Source organism: Platalea leucorodia (genome assembly GCF_965183815.1).
Source record: "Platalea leucorodia genome assembly, chromosome: 1".
Lineage (NCBI taxonomy): Eukaryota > Metazoa > Chordata > Aves > Pelecaniformes > Threskiornithidae > Platalea > Platalea leucorodia.
In genome coordinates, this window is record NC_138823.1 from 82,457,184 (window position 1) to 82,471,273 (window position 14,090).

The 14,090-nt window shown below is 41.3% G+C and overlaps 1 protein-coding gene across 1 annotated transcript in view; it reads left to right on the top strand.

The window, feature by feature from the left end:
* Positions 1 to 14,090, top strand: part of FBXL7 (F-box and leucine rich repeat protein 7) — a gene marked incomplete at its 5' end in the record, with an annotated part of 194,381 nt that overhangs the window by 171,912 nt on the left and 8,379 nt on the right. The gene's annotated exons all lie outside the window — the stretch shown is intronic.

A 14,090-nucleotide genomic window follows, 5' to 3' on the forward strand; every position in this document is an offset into this window, starting at 1 on the left:
CAGCATCAGCCTCTTCACTTGTAAATCCAGTGAGCTGGAAAATGTGAACTCACTGTGGGTCTCTAAAACATTTCCTAATATAAATTCTTTTTACCGCCTCATTAGAAGTTTTAAAATGTGACTTTGTGATCTCTCTTTATTGGCTGTGCTCCATGTTTCCAAATTATACTGAAAAATGCTGGAAATTAATTTTTATAAATTTCTTTTTTGCGTTAGTCTTTTGCTCGCAGTCTTGTGCACTTAAGAAGAAGATGAAGTCATTACTATAATTTGTCCACCTGAAACTTCAGTACCTAGTGGAACTGTGGCACAGTGTTAAATGCCTTTTCTAGAATCCAAGGCTCATTACACGTACCTTAATTTACATCACACATCCTGTAAATACAACCTTGTCATCACTTTGCTGCTTAAATATAATAGTAGTACATCAGTTGGACACTGCTTTACTCTCTCTGCAGCTTAACAGAGCACAAATTTCACCTGTGCTTTGTGTCAATCAGTCTAACTTCTGAAGTTGGTCTTACAAGGAAAAGTGTTGGTTGAACTGAAGGTAGGCTGAGTGTGAATTGACTAGGACTTCAGTCCCAGTTTAGTAGTTCAAGTAGTCCTTGTCCACAAGCTTAACATAGTGCATCCCACCAGGAAATCTGTAGCCTCAACTCTGCAGGGAAGGAGAATGCATGCTACTTTTTGTGCACCGAGGAGGAAGACTAGCAATGGAGTATGCTGCTCGGGAGTCCCGGGACTGAGGCCACCGAATGCTGTCTTTCAAATGCATGTTATAGGTTACAAGGACCTTCAGTATATTCATTGTATTATAGGAAAAAAAAAGAGCATCTTGAGGAATTTTCGCTCAAGCACAACAGTCTTGTCACCCACATGAGCAGGGTTTAATATACTTCTGTGGATCACGTACATTGCAGTGAACTTCATCCTCTTTTTTCCCAAAATGGAGAATGGTCTGCATATTATGAATCAGGAATACAAAATCTGTAAAAGTGTGTACTGAAATAACCTTGAAAAAGTTGTAGCAAGGGCCTTGCTTCTCAGCACAAAGTGTATATCTGTGCCAACCTGATGGAAAAGAGTGGCACAGCTTTGCTGATGAAAATAAGCATCGATTACTCACTGTTATTCTATCCTTCATTTTTCATGCACCCTGATAAATTCTTTCAGTGAGAGTTTTACTTCTCTGTTTTAGAAAGGCAAGGATGGCCGACAAATCAGGGCTGGCTGATGATAAAGGGTGGGAAAGTTCTTGGGTCATCTTGTCTAAACAGCAGCTTACAGCAGAATTTTCTTCATAGATTAAATCCTCTATTGTTGTGGGGTTTGTTTTTTTTTTTTTTTTAATTTCACTGCTTCCTAGAAAGCTCAATCCCAACTCACCCTCTTGGCAGCCTATGCCTTGACCTGTGTACCGTCTGATAATTTTTAACTCTCAGCTACAATGTTTTCTCTTAGCCTTAAACTTTGCTACTGGTCCTTCTCAGATACCATCTCAAACACAGTAACCTTTCCATCACCTCTGTCTTCTATCTACGTACGCTGGAGGTAATGGTACGTATTAGCATATCCTTTTCGATCTTCAGCTACATGGGTCAAGATTACTTAACCTCTTCACTCAGAGTTTGTGAATTAACACATTTATTATGACATTTTCATGAGGGTTTGATTTGATTTAATTAGGCATAGTTTGTTCCTCTATGTGAGGCCTCAAAGAGAAGAGGTTTGATGAGTTCAACTGAATTGGTAATCACAGAATAGTTGAGTTTAGAAGGGACCTCTGGAGATTGTCCAACTCCAGCTCAAAGCAGGGCCAAATACAGCACGTTGCCCAGGACACTGTCTTCAAGGACTCCACACCTCGCTGGGCAACTTGATCCCATGCTTGACCACTCCACCATGAAAAACTTTGTTTAAACAGGGATTTCCTGTATTTTAATTTGAATCTACCGTCTCTTGTCCGTTCACTGGATACCACTGAGAAGAGCGTGGCTCCATCTTATTTGCAGCCTCTCTTCAGGTATTTATACACATTGATAAGATCCCCCTGAGTCTTCTTTTCTCCAGGGTAACCTATCCCAGCTCTCTCAGCCTCTTCTCATATGTCAGATGCTCCAATCCCTTGATCATCTCTGTAGCATTTCGCCCTAGTATGTCCATGTCTCTCTCATACTGGGGAGCCCAGAACTGGACACCAGTCCTGAGCAGAGGGGAAGCATCACCTCCTTCGACCTGCTTCAGGGAATTCTCTGGATTGGGGGCAAACACCAGGCAACAAGTATCCCTTAAGCCAGTTCTCACTAATGGCTGTGTTACCAGCTGACAATAGCTGCCTGCTTGAGCTTTAACATTTAACAAGGGCAATCATTTATCGTCTCAGTCACAAAAGGTGGTTTTGAACAGGAGGATCAGGCACCAGCTGAGATGGAGCCTGAGTTGGTGTAATGAAAAAAACAAACTCTGCAAGACCCCCATGATGGGAGATCAGATTTGAAGATGCCTGGAACCATAGTGCCTGTTTGAAAGTGGGACTTAAATTTCTTGTACTCTTTGTAGGAGGTGTATTAGATTCATAGAATCACAGAATGGTTGAGGTTGGCAGGGACCTCTGGAGGTCATCTGGTTCAAACCTTCTGCTCAAGCAAGGCCACCTACAGCCAGTTGACTGGGACCATGTCCAGAGAGCTTTTGAATATCTCCAGGGATGGAGACTCCGCAACCTCTCTGGGACACCTGTGCCAGTGCTCAGTCACCTTCGCAGTAAGAAGTGTTTCCTGATGATGTTCAGAGGGAATCTCCTGTGTTTCAGTTTGTGCCCATTGCCTCTGGTCCTGTCACTGGGCATCACTGAACAGAGCCCGGCTCCATCTCCTGTACACCCTCCCATCAGGTATTTATATATATTGACGAGATCGCCCTGCCAGGTTCACTTTTTTCTTGGGCTTTGTAAAGAAAAAGGCCTTTCTCTTTTGCCAAGATGCCAAATATTTCTTGATTCCAAATGCTGCTGCTGTCCTGTCTTTAAGCCTACTCCCTAAGATACCGCCATAAGCTGGTGATACTAAATCTAAGGGTAAATGGGAAATAGCATATACAGCTAGAATTCAGTGATGGTGTTTAATATAATTAGGTTAAGTTAACATGAAAAATAAGAGGCTGAAGAATTTAGATAATGCCAGAGTTCTTGCTTTGAATAATAACTCCTTCAGCGATTGTGTAGATGTAAACATCACATTTTCTTTTTCCGCATATTGACTTTGATTTAATGAAATCAAAATGACATAAAAACAATCAGTGAATAATTTTGTTTATCTCATTTCAGTAAATTGAAATCACAATGAATAGAAAAGAAATAATTACAGTCTGTTGATATTTTATGCACAATGAGGCAATTATTTATCATGGCTTTCAGTAGACTGGGAAGTTACTGAAGTTGCCATAAATACAGAGTGCTGAATTCTTGATTTACTTGCATGTGTGTACATCTGATACTCCTCAAATGTCAGAGTACCATATGCTACTGCATATAAATAGCAATCTGCGATTTATACATCAGAAGTCACAGACGCAGCAAGTGGGACCTCAGACGGCAGGGCTGGGTTTTAGAGGATGGCTAATGCACTGCTTTTGCAATTGTAAGTACCATCTGTTTTGACACGGTCTGGGACTGCTTCACACTGGTGGTCAGGAATCCACGTAACTCAGTGCACTTGGGCTTGAGCCAGTTACATTTTCCAGGAGGAGAAAGCTGCCAGTGGCCATGTCTCTTTCCCATTTTAACTCCTGAATTTCCCATAAACAAAATTTTAATCCTTGTGGTTCTGAATAAACACTATGTGCTTGCTCAGTTCATCGTTGTATGAATATTGCGTGTGTTTGGAACAGAAGAGGGGACTGCTGACTGTCACTCCAGGGCTCTTATAATGTGAAGTGTTTATTATGAAAAATCCTCCGTTTATGTATCTTTTTTAGAGAGGTGTTGGATAAGTTAGATTGTGCTGGTGTCCTGGGTTTCTGCTTTGGAGACCTACGTTTCTTCTCTGTCTTCCCCTCCAGAGTGTTCCTCTCACCCAGGTCCCAAAGGGGATTTGTTGGGGAACTGGCTTTGCCAGCTCTTTGCTGAATTTATTCCTTTCTCTGTAAGAATAGTGGTAGCATTGTGGGTTTGTAAGAAACATAAAACTGTGGATTAAGTGAGGTTTTCTACCACTCCTTTCTACCATTCTCAACCCTGGAGACCAGCTTTGTTTTCTCAGTTTGGCCACGTGTCAAAAGGGAGGAAGGATGCAACCCTAGAAATGAGGTATTTGCCTGCAAAACAAGAGAATGCTTGCCAGGATGCTAGCAGGTGCTTTTGAAGGAATCTCATTCCTGGGAAAGAAAGTAGGCCTGTTGCAGGTCAGCCTTCAGTTACGCTTTTCACAATTCTGCTGATTTTCTGTAATCTGTGGCCATCCTACAGACCCAGGCAGGGCTCTTGATGGAGTCCCTCCTAGTCTGCAAAAGTATTAGTCTGGGAATAAACACTTCTGCTGATTTGTAAAGCCTGGAAAACTCTTACTGCCTCGGAGTAATTCTCCTACAGGATTGAAAAGAGCTCACCTCCTTCACCCTGGGGTGAGCAACGACATGGTAATTGGGTGTTTTTTACAGAAAAAGGTTGTATTTTCTTTTCTATTGGCAGCATTTTTTGTTGTTGTTTTATTATCACTCCCTTACTGATAACTTAGCTGGTAGAGGGATATGTCATCTGCTTTGGCGTACGACTCCTCAGCTGGGACACCAGCTGGGCACCTGCAGGTATCTCGCAGGACAATCCAGAAGGAGCTGGGCTGGACCAAGCTCAGTTGCGGTTGGCTTTACTTTCTCATTTGTTTTGGGGTGGGTTTTTTTTAATCGAGGCCTCTTCTTGTACTGTGTACAACTCTGTCCCCTAATTTGGAGGATTGTGTCTTCCCAGATTCAGCAAAGTCTGAATTTATTTTAGGAAGGATATTTAGACTATTCTAAATTACATTGATTTAATGAATCTTTGACCTCTAAACTTGCGTGTTAAGAGGGGAGCACAATTTCATGGCTTTAAATCTTTTGCTACTGTTCCTTCTTCTGTTTAGCCTATTGCTTACCATTTATTTCTCCAATTTTGGAGGTCAAATCCTGGATCCCTGTTAATCTGAAAGTCAGTCATTTCTGAGAGTTGTGCACTTTTAAAATGCCAGTATTTGATTATGAAAAACAATGTTCTTTTACACAAATAACTCACTTTTGGTGAATATGCTAGAAACAGTCATGCTTGGGGGAATTATTTGTCTGCTGTAGAGTTTGCTACCAACTGGACGCAAGTCATCTTGATTACACAACAAAGTGATTATATTCTCAGCTTTCCCCAGAGGCAAGCATTCCTCTGCTTTGTATAGTATTTTCCGTTTAGAGCAACACACATCTACCAGAACTACATTTCAGGGTTCTGCAGGTCCTCTTGGTTTTGATCCATGTGAGCAGCTGGGGATTTTGAAAATGTTTCCCTCCCATAAATTTATGTCCAGCAACTTATCTTAAAGTTCTATAATAATGTAAACTGATACTTTTTGTATTCCAAATTCTTCCATTTTTGAGAGGTGAAATAGTGGAACACTACATCTAACTGGAGCAGCTGACTGGATTTCTGCATTTTGAAGTTGGGAGCCATTAGGCATTTGTTCCAGTTTTCTATATAAATTGCAAAGATGCATTTGCATCAACACAAACTTCATGTCAGCATATCATTCAAAGACACAGTAGGATCTGTTTGCCCCAGCTCAGTGTCACTCTAAGTGACTGGTTCTGGCCACGGATGCATAGCTTGAGAGCCAGTATTAAGCAATGTGTACTCACCTATATTTATGTAAAGTGGGTTTTAAATGAAAAATTAGGATCAATACATAAAAAAGTGGAACACGGAAATGTAAATGTTGCCTAATCAGGCAGGAAAGTGTTTTACCTGACAAAATTTTGACCTTGGAGTACGTCAGAGTAACTCAAAGAAAAGGCAGAACATAGTTGTAAGCCTGTTTCACTGAACCAAGTTGTTCTCTGGATGAATTGGGAAGGTTTTTTATATTCACCAGGATGGAGTTCCTGGGTTCATTAAGACTTTCTAACAGCTTGTCAGGCAGAGGGAGAGAGGATGGCAAGCTTTTTAGTATCACTTTGAAATTAAGCAAACTTGCTATCTTTTTTTTGTCATATTTATTTTAAACATTTATATAGAAGTATATAGAATATGCTTATATATAAGCATCTTGTAAATGCTTCTTTTCATTTTAACCACAATTGGTTTGCACATTTCAAAGCAATGCATTGAACAGCAAAGGACTAGATCCCCATAGGTGTGGTAATCCTGAAAATGGGAGACGATGAAATGCAACGTCTGGTCCATTGATAACCCAGTCTTGAGAACCCAGCAGGGCACAGGATTCCTCTCCTCTGCATGGTATGGGTTAGGTTGGGAGGTGGTAACTCAGGGTTTGGAGGAGGTGGACGGGGGGTTCTTCACTGGCCAGTGGGTTCATCTACACTAGCATTTTTGTTCAGGTCTGAAGCTCACCTTTGAAATGACTCTCCCCTTAGTCCCTGCTTACTATGCTTTAGTTACCACCATAAGGTGTATGAACCCAATTATTTTCAGGTGAAACTAAAGCAAAAACTATGTTCTGGCAGGAGACCTAAAGCACCAGAGGCAACCCCTAGTGAGCATTCAGGTTTGGGGATGAAATTAGACATTGTCCAAAAGCTAACACCAGCTTCACAGGCCTGTGGATGTCAGGTTCTCAGCAGTAACAGTTTTGCTGCATAGATCTCCTCTTTCTGGGCTGCTAATGTAGACATAAACTATCTCAGCTGGAGGAGCTCCCTGGCATACCACAAGGAGTTGGGAGAGCATCTGACCTGAAGAGGTTTAAGAAGAGCTTGTACTTAAGCGTGTATGGAATTCATTTTGGGGTTAGATATTTACTGAACGTGGAAAAAATGCACCATCCCATCTATCTCTATGTAATTTCCCAGCAATGATGCACTGACAAACCCTTTTCTCAGAACTGGTGTGCTTGTATCATCAGTGGTACTGAAAGCAAAATTAAGATGCTCTGACTTCATAAATTAATAGGTTGATTACTTTTTTCTTTTTCCCCCCCTCAGTCTTTGTATTTTTAACTCTGTTCAAAAATATGGGGATAAAATTAATTCTTGCCAAGTGGCAGGGGACAAAGTCAGTAGGGGGGAAATCAGGCCCAGCTTTTGACAAATGCATTGTAAGGAAGAATTACTTGCTTAATAAAACTGTAATGATTACTTCACTTATAGTGCTGTTTGACTTTAAGCATCTAGTGTGACTATGCCAGGAATGCAAGATCAGGTCTCCAAATGTACATGGAGGAGTTTATAGACTGAAGAAAACTGGAACTCAACATCACAGGGAAGTTACACCAGTATAATCCGAGGTGTAAAATGTCACACAGAAACTACCATGAAATGGCTTCAAATTTAAGTTAACACATCCCTCTTCCACATGGTCTTGTAACAAAGTCTCTAATCTTGTACAATAGGTACAGTTTCTTATTACATTCTATGGGAGGTTTTTAAAAACTATAAAAGGTTATTTTAAGTTCTGTGGAACCATTCCTTCCAGGAGCATGTGGATGTGATTACTTCATGAGCTCCAAGGCTGCTCATTCTTACACCGAAAAATCGAGCCTTGTCGCAGGTCTTTGCTCTCAAAAAGAGAGTTGCATGACCTACAAGATCTCACAGGAGAAGAAATAAGTTTTCATCTTTGCTGAAGTGTTTTTGTTCTCTTGACCTTGCTCTTCTTAAGTTTTCAATCTAATTTTCTGTATTGGTAAGAATAAATTGTCTGGTGAGAGGCAAACAGTAGCTGTAGCCTATCTCAGGTTTATTTAGACTTTTGCATGTCTGTGTTGGAAACAAGCCGGTGAAATACGGACTAAATAAAATCATCATAAGGTGGCCACTGAAGGATATAGTATATTGCATAGTTATCACTGATTATTTGTCGACTGTGATGATGTTTCAAGAAGGACCCTTTAGGGATCTGCCCTGCTATACCCTACAGTATTCATTACGAGGTTGTTAAATTTTTCCATCCCTCTCCACAAGCCATCTGTTTGAATTGCATTGAGACACAAAACTATCAATATACAGAGGAATGGACTAAAATTTATGGCACTGGACCTGCAGTGTAATTGGAAAACTGAAAACGGGCACAATTTGAAAAGGTTGCTCAGTATTCAAAATGCTCTTGAAAAAATAGAAGATTAAGGAGGGAGAAAACGTACCACTCTCTAAGGAGACAGGTGTGGGGAAGATGAATAGATTATATAAACGTGGATGAAGAAAATAAATGGCCAGGCAGCTGTATGGGACATGGGAATCTGGGCAATACGTTGAATGACATACTGAATGCATCATCCTTCTGAGACTGTTGAAATCTGGAAGGTTGACAATGTGGTTTCCATGAAATATGGGTGGGAAGGACTCCACTTTAGGCGCTTCTGGTGAGGTGCAGTAGTGTGCGGTGTTCAGTCTGGAGTGTTGTGCTTTAAGAGAAATACACACAGATTGAAGAAAATCTAAAGGAGAAACTGTGAATATTAGTAATGTGACTAGGAAGAAAGGGCTGAAGTTAGAGCAAATGCATGTGAGAAATCTTTGCAGGAAGAGTGGAGACCTCTCGTTCTTTGCAATCACTAGGAGAGGGGCAAGAAACAGCTTCTTGTATGAGTTGGGTAAGAGGAAAAACTTAGAAACTTGATATGGTGACAACACTGGAACAGGCACCTCAGTGAGCTGAGTAATAGCTGTCCCTGGAAATTAAGAACAGGGCAGACATGCACATCGGAGATGGTTTAAGTGTACTTGGAGAGAGAGGAGAGAGCTCATCCAACTCCATTTCTCATTCTGTACATTTCTGATTGTAAAAGGTTACAAAATCACATAGGTATCTCCGCTGAGCAACCCTTTCCCTCTGGCATACTTGACCGGTGCAGCCCCATGCACATTTGCACCATGAGTTTTGTTCCAGCTGCCTCTTTGCTATCATGCGCTCTCCGATTCCTCCCAGCCTCCTGGAGCTGGGAGAGACCATGGTCAGTAGTGTAACTTAGCCTGAGAGAAACACCTGAGGATGTTTGCAATGTGGAAGACGCTTTTTTGTAGGTATCACTTTTTCTGGGACTTTGCCTGTACCCAGGGCCTCAGAAAGCAAATGACCCTGCTGTAGCCTGCTGTCTTAGCTAACTCCTTTTCCTAATCCCCTGTAAGGGCACATAGCCATGTTTGACATCTGTCTGTCAAATTCACAAGTCTCTCCTTGAATCAACTCGCAATGTTCCCCCTGTAGAAGCCTGTCAGCTGCTTCTGTTCCCCTTCGCGCCATGGGCTGTAGCTGCTACAACCATTAAGCTCCCACTTTCCCCAGTCTCTGTAAAAGGAGTACTTCCTTGGCATGCATGAAGTTGATGCTAAAAATGTGAAGTCTATACCCACATTGTGCTTAATAAAATATGTAGTATCTGTGCAACGCTGTTATTGAAGAGATGCTAAGTAAGTGATGTTTCTGTACTGTGCCTAAATGCTTCTTGCACATATTATTTTGCATCTAACATTTTGACAAAAATGCCAATTGCTTTTTATTTTTCTCAGCTATAATGACTTTTCAGAGCCTGAACATAGTTTGGTTTAATTCTTGCCTTAGTTTTGCTAAAAACTAACTCGGTGGTGACAGCAGGTGGTGACAGCAGATGGTGACAGCAGATCAACACAAAGGATCCTTTTTAGTTGTCAGATAAGAATCTGAAGTTTGATTGATATTTACCAAAATTTTCATTTTAAATTTATTAACTTGAGGAGGTCAGTATAGGATTCACTTTAAAAAAGACACACCCGCAATACCATAGTGGAAGGTGCGGTTGAATGGAGTCGCTCTTTAAGCAGGGAAAATGGTTCAACCTTAAAAAGTCCATGCTGGGGTCCGGCCATCAAGTGTCCCATGTTAGTGTGCATCGCTGGACTAATGAAAATACAACATTGTTTTCTCTCTCTGGTTCTGAAATCGGAGACTGCATATTGTTGTCAATGCCAGAAGGAACAGAGACTAGATCTTGGTTTAAATCATATATATTTAAAGGCTTTTTTTCCCCAGATGTATGTATTAATTGGAAAACAAACAGGGGGAAACAAAATCCTTTGAAATAAACCAGATTCCTAACGGAATAAGAAAACTCCCTCCAGTGCATTTTCTCCCTCTGTGTCAGCTTTTATAGTTCTGTTTCTGGCACGCATCTTTTGAGATGTCTTTAAAGATTGTTAAGAAATTTTCTCTTACATCAACAAACAATTTTCAGAGCCTGAGCAAAGCTTTAATAAAAAGCATCTTGCACAGAAGATTGGTGACTGGGGAGGGAGAGGGGCAAAAGAGGTCATAGGGAGGGAAGCACAGGGCTGCTTTGTAACTTGTTTTTTACTTTCTAAGATCACCAAAATGCAAATCTGCATTTCAGGCTTGTAAACAATTGGTTTTTTCAGGAGAAGAAGTGCTTGTATAGGGCATGTGTGTGGAAAGATGTGTATTGTGAACTGCAGTCGGTAACTTCATTTGCACTTGCAGGGTTGCATTTGTTAATGTCACACTGTCATTAAGTTGCCCTGTCTCCGACTGGCTCAGGCTGTTAGCTAGCACTCAGTAAATGGTGAGGAACAAAATTTGAAGGAAACCCTTAGAGGTTCAGATAGTGCTATAGGAAGCCCCTCCCAGCAATACTTGAAAAGCCTGGAAAATGTACAGTAGACCAAATGTTTTGCTGAAGCTTTAAATGCTAGCAAAAAGCTTTCCAAGTTTTTACTGGCAAAAAGCTGCTGGACTCACCTGCTGTTTTTTTCTTTCCCCCTTAGGGGTGTACAACGAACAGTAAGCGGGAATACCTCCATACAGAGTTCAGCTGAGCTACCAGCAAAATTCCTGTCTGAGAGCATATTGCATTACGGGCTCGGCAGACCAGTAATGCTCTCTCGACTCTCTTGTTTAAGCATCATGACAACACTACAGGCTTTTTCCAAAAACACTTTGGGGTGGGGAGACGGGTTGCGTGTGTGTATGTGTTTGTCTGGAAGTCCGTGCCCCGAAGGTGGAGGGAGCAAGTTTCACATGATGCACCTTCAGGATTGAAGGTAAATGAAATACAGGATGCACATCTGGAACTACTATACTAATGAGAGAATTAAGAGAGCACGAAGCAAGCATGGAGCGTACCCGTAAAACAGAAGGTCAACCTTTTTTTAGCTCAAGGTCTAAGTTAAAAACCACGTTTTGGTAATTCATTACATACCCAGAATGTCTAAGGTATTGATTATTCACAGTGTGCCCAGGAGTGATGAAGGAATGCCACTTTTGATCCAAAAGGAGTGGAGATTAGCTGTATTAGCTTGGTGCTTTGATCATCAGGGGAGGGGGGGGAGAATCGTGGAGTACTAAATGCTTTTTTATACTTAAGTAGGAATGGAGAGTAGGGAAGAATGTAACCCTGCAGAGATTTTTAGGTGTTTTCAACAATAACTGACTGAAAATGTATGTTTTCAAAATACGCTGGGAGACTGTCTTGCAGGAGGTAATCATTCCCACAGTACTAAAAATTGTTTATAGCAGATGTTAAAAAAATGAAACTCTTTGCATTTGAGTTTAGTTCCATCTATTTTGTGGTGTAGAAACAAGTGTTTGTTCTATGGGTTTTATTTCTATCATTTAGTTTTCCCTTTTTGTGTTGGTTTGTGTAAAAACAAACAACAACCAACCAAACAAAAAGCCCAAAGCAAATGAAAAAGTAAAAGGAAAGGAGAGGAATTCAGAATACGAAATATATGTAGTAGTGGAAGATACACCCAGCACTTGAAAAAACATGTATTCTTTTATATTAGAAGCATCCTTGTCTTAAAATCTCAGGAAAAGAGCAAAAAGTAAAGGCTCCAAGTCTGCCACATCTTCTGCACATGTTAACTTCAGGCACTGTCGTTGGTTTTGGCGGTAATGTGAGGGAGGTCAAACATATGGTAAGTCCTTGCAAAAATTAATCTAGGGGACTGTTGCCTAAGTGGTCTGTGGAGTCAGTGCTTGTCTGCAGGAGCCTGGCTGCTGCTCGTGTTTTGGGTTTTTTTCTCTCCAGCTGTGAATCTCATTTTTAAATACCAGAGTATACCAGACGCTTTCCAAATAACACTCCTCGATGCAATTATTTGCAATAGCTGCCAGGGGGGTATTAGGAGGTCTCAAAGGGGAGCAGAGTGTCTGCAAAACCCACTCTGCATTAAGATACAGTTCTTGCTCAAAAATATACAAATCCCTGGGTTAGGTCCACGTAGCCATAGCATAGACCAGAAGCCTTGAATAAAATGTTTTTCCTGACACTTGCTGAAATACTGAGTTTCTGTGTAAGTTTTGTTTCTGTGTAAGTAAAAGAAGATACAGAAGAGGAAGAGGGAAGGAGCTAGGTAGCGTAGGTTTTTCCTTCACAGTGTGAAGTGATGATTTTGATCTCTCTGCAACTGAGCTGGGTGATCTTGGGCAAGCTGCTGGACTTTGTGTCTTCGGTTCTTCAGCTAAATAGCTGTGCCTCTCTCCCTTGCAGACATGCTGTGAAAATGCAGGCATGTGGTTGCCACTATTGTAGCTAGTGAGATCAGAGCATGCCTGTGCTGGACTAAGTAAAAGCTTGATGGGGAAATTCATGTGTAATGCATTGATGAAATTCAACTAAAATGTACTTAATTTAAATACTCTGCCTAAACCCAGATTTGGGCAGGTTTGTTGAATGCATTTCTGGCTCTACCCTGCTTGGCCCATACCTATGCTGTCACAGTCACAGAGCTGTAGAGTCAGTGTTACTTAAGGACATGGCTTTGCACATTTCCCTGAAATGTCTGAACACTGAAGTGATAGCAGATGTGATGTGGAGGGAAGCTTGGTGCTCTACAACCACTGTTCTTACTCCATTCATGATATTTGTTACTCTATTGGGCACTAAATTGTGGTTCCTGTGTTCATCTCTGGATGGTGCTTTCCTTCATGAAGCATTTCTGTTGAGATCCGTACTGAAAGGTCAGAGGTTGAAGGAGTGAGCTCAGCAGCAGCATTGATCTCACATACACTGGTGCATCTTGTGTGGTGTACTGCTGAAGTACCTCGGGGTCTCTAAATATATTGCCCACAGCATTTGCTTGACTATCAATATCACATCCTAGTTGCCTTCCACTCTTTTACTTGCTTTGCTTGGAAAGCTGGGAGCAGGAGTGGAAATGACTCGTAGGCAGCAATGTCAGCACAGAGGGAAAACAGTTGAAATAATCTTTCAGCAAAGGCAACCTTTCTTAGTAGCAGAGGCCCTTTATTTTTGTGCCTGCTTTTTGCCAGTAGAGTGAAATAAAGAAGGTAAAGAAGTAGCAATTTTTTTTTGTGGGTTTTTTTTTGGGTTGACTGCTTCCAGTGTGACAATTAGCCCTAGCAAAAAGAGCATATAAATGTTGTGCAACAGCTCTATAACAAGTTTCCAGGCATGCTGTTTCTTCGCCACTTACTTTCTGAGCTTTTTTTTTTCAAATCCAACTGAAGTTCACTTTAGTCCATTGGAAAGGAGTGCTTTCTGCATGCACATGAAGAGGCACAGTCAACCCCCCTTCAAGTCACTGGGCTCTTGGTTGAAATGCTGAGTCCCAGTCTGCATGAATGAAAAATGAGCTTTAATGACACAATGAAAATAAGTGTACGGGGTTGTGCCTTTCCCATCTGCTCAGGTCTGGTGAAGGAAGTGGCATTTGCCTTGTGAGCTCTTCTTTGGCCTCCCACTAAATGGCTGTAGGAGCTGAGAGGCGAAGGACCACAGTATCCCTCCCCTGACAGCTCACAGCTGCCTAGGTAGTGCCAAGGTTATGGGCAGTTACTGTCTGTGAAAAAAGCCTGTGATTCAAACGTACTCATTTCTTGCAGTGTTTAATTGAGAGTACAAAGAATTAAAATCCCTGGACTTCCACTGCTGTCTCCT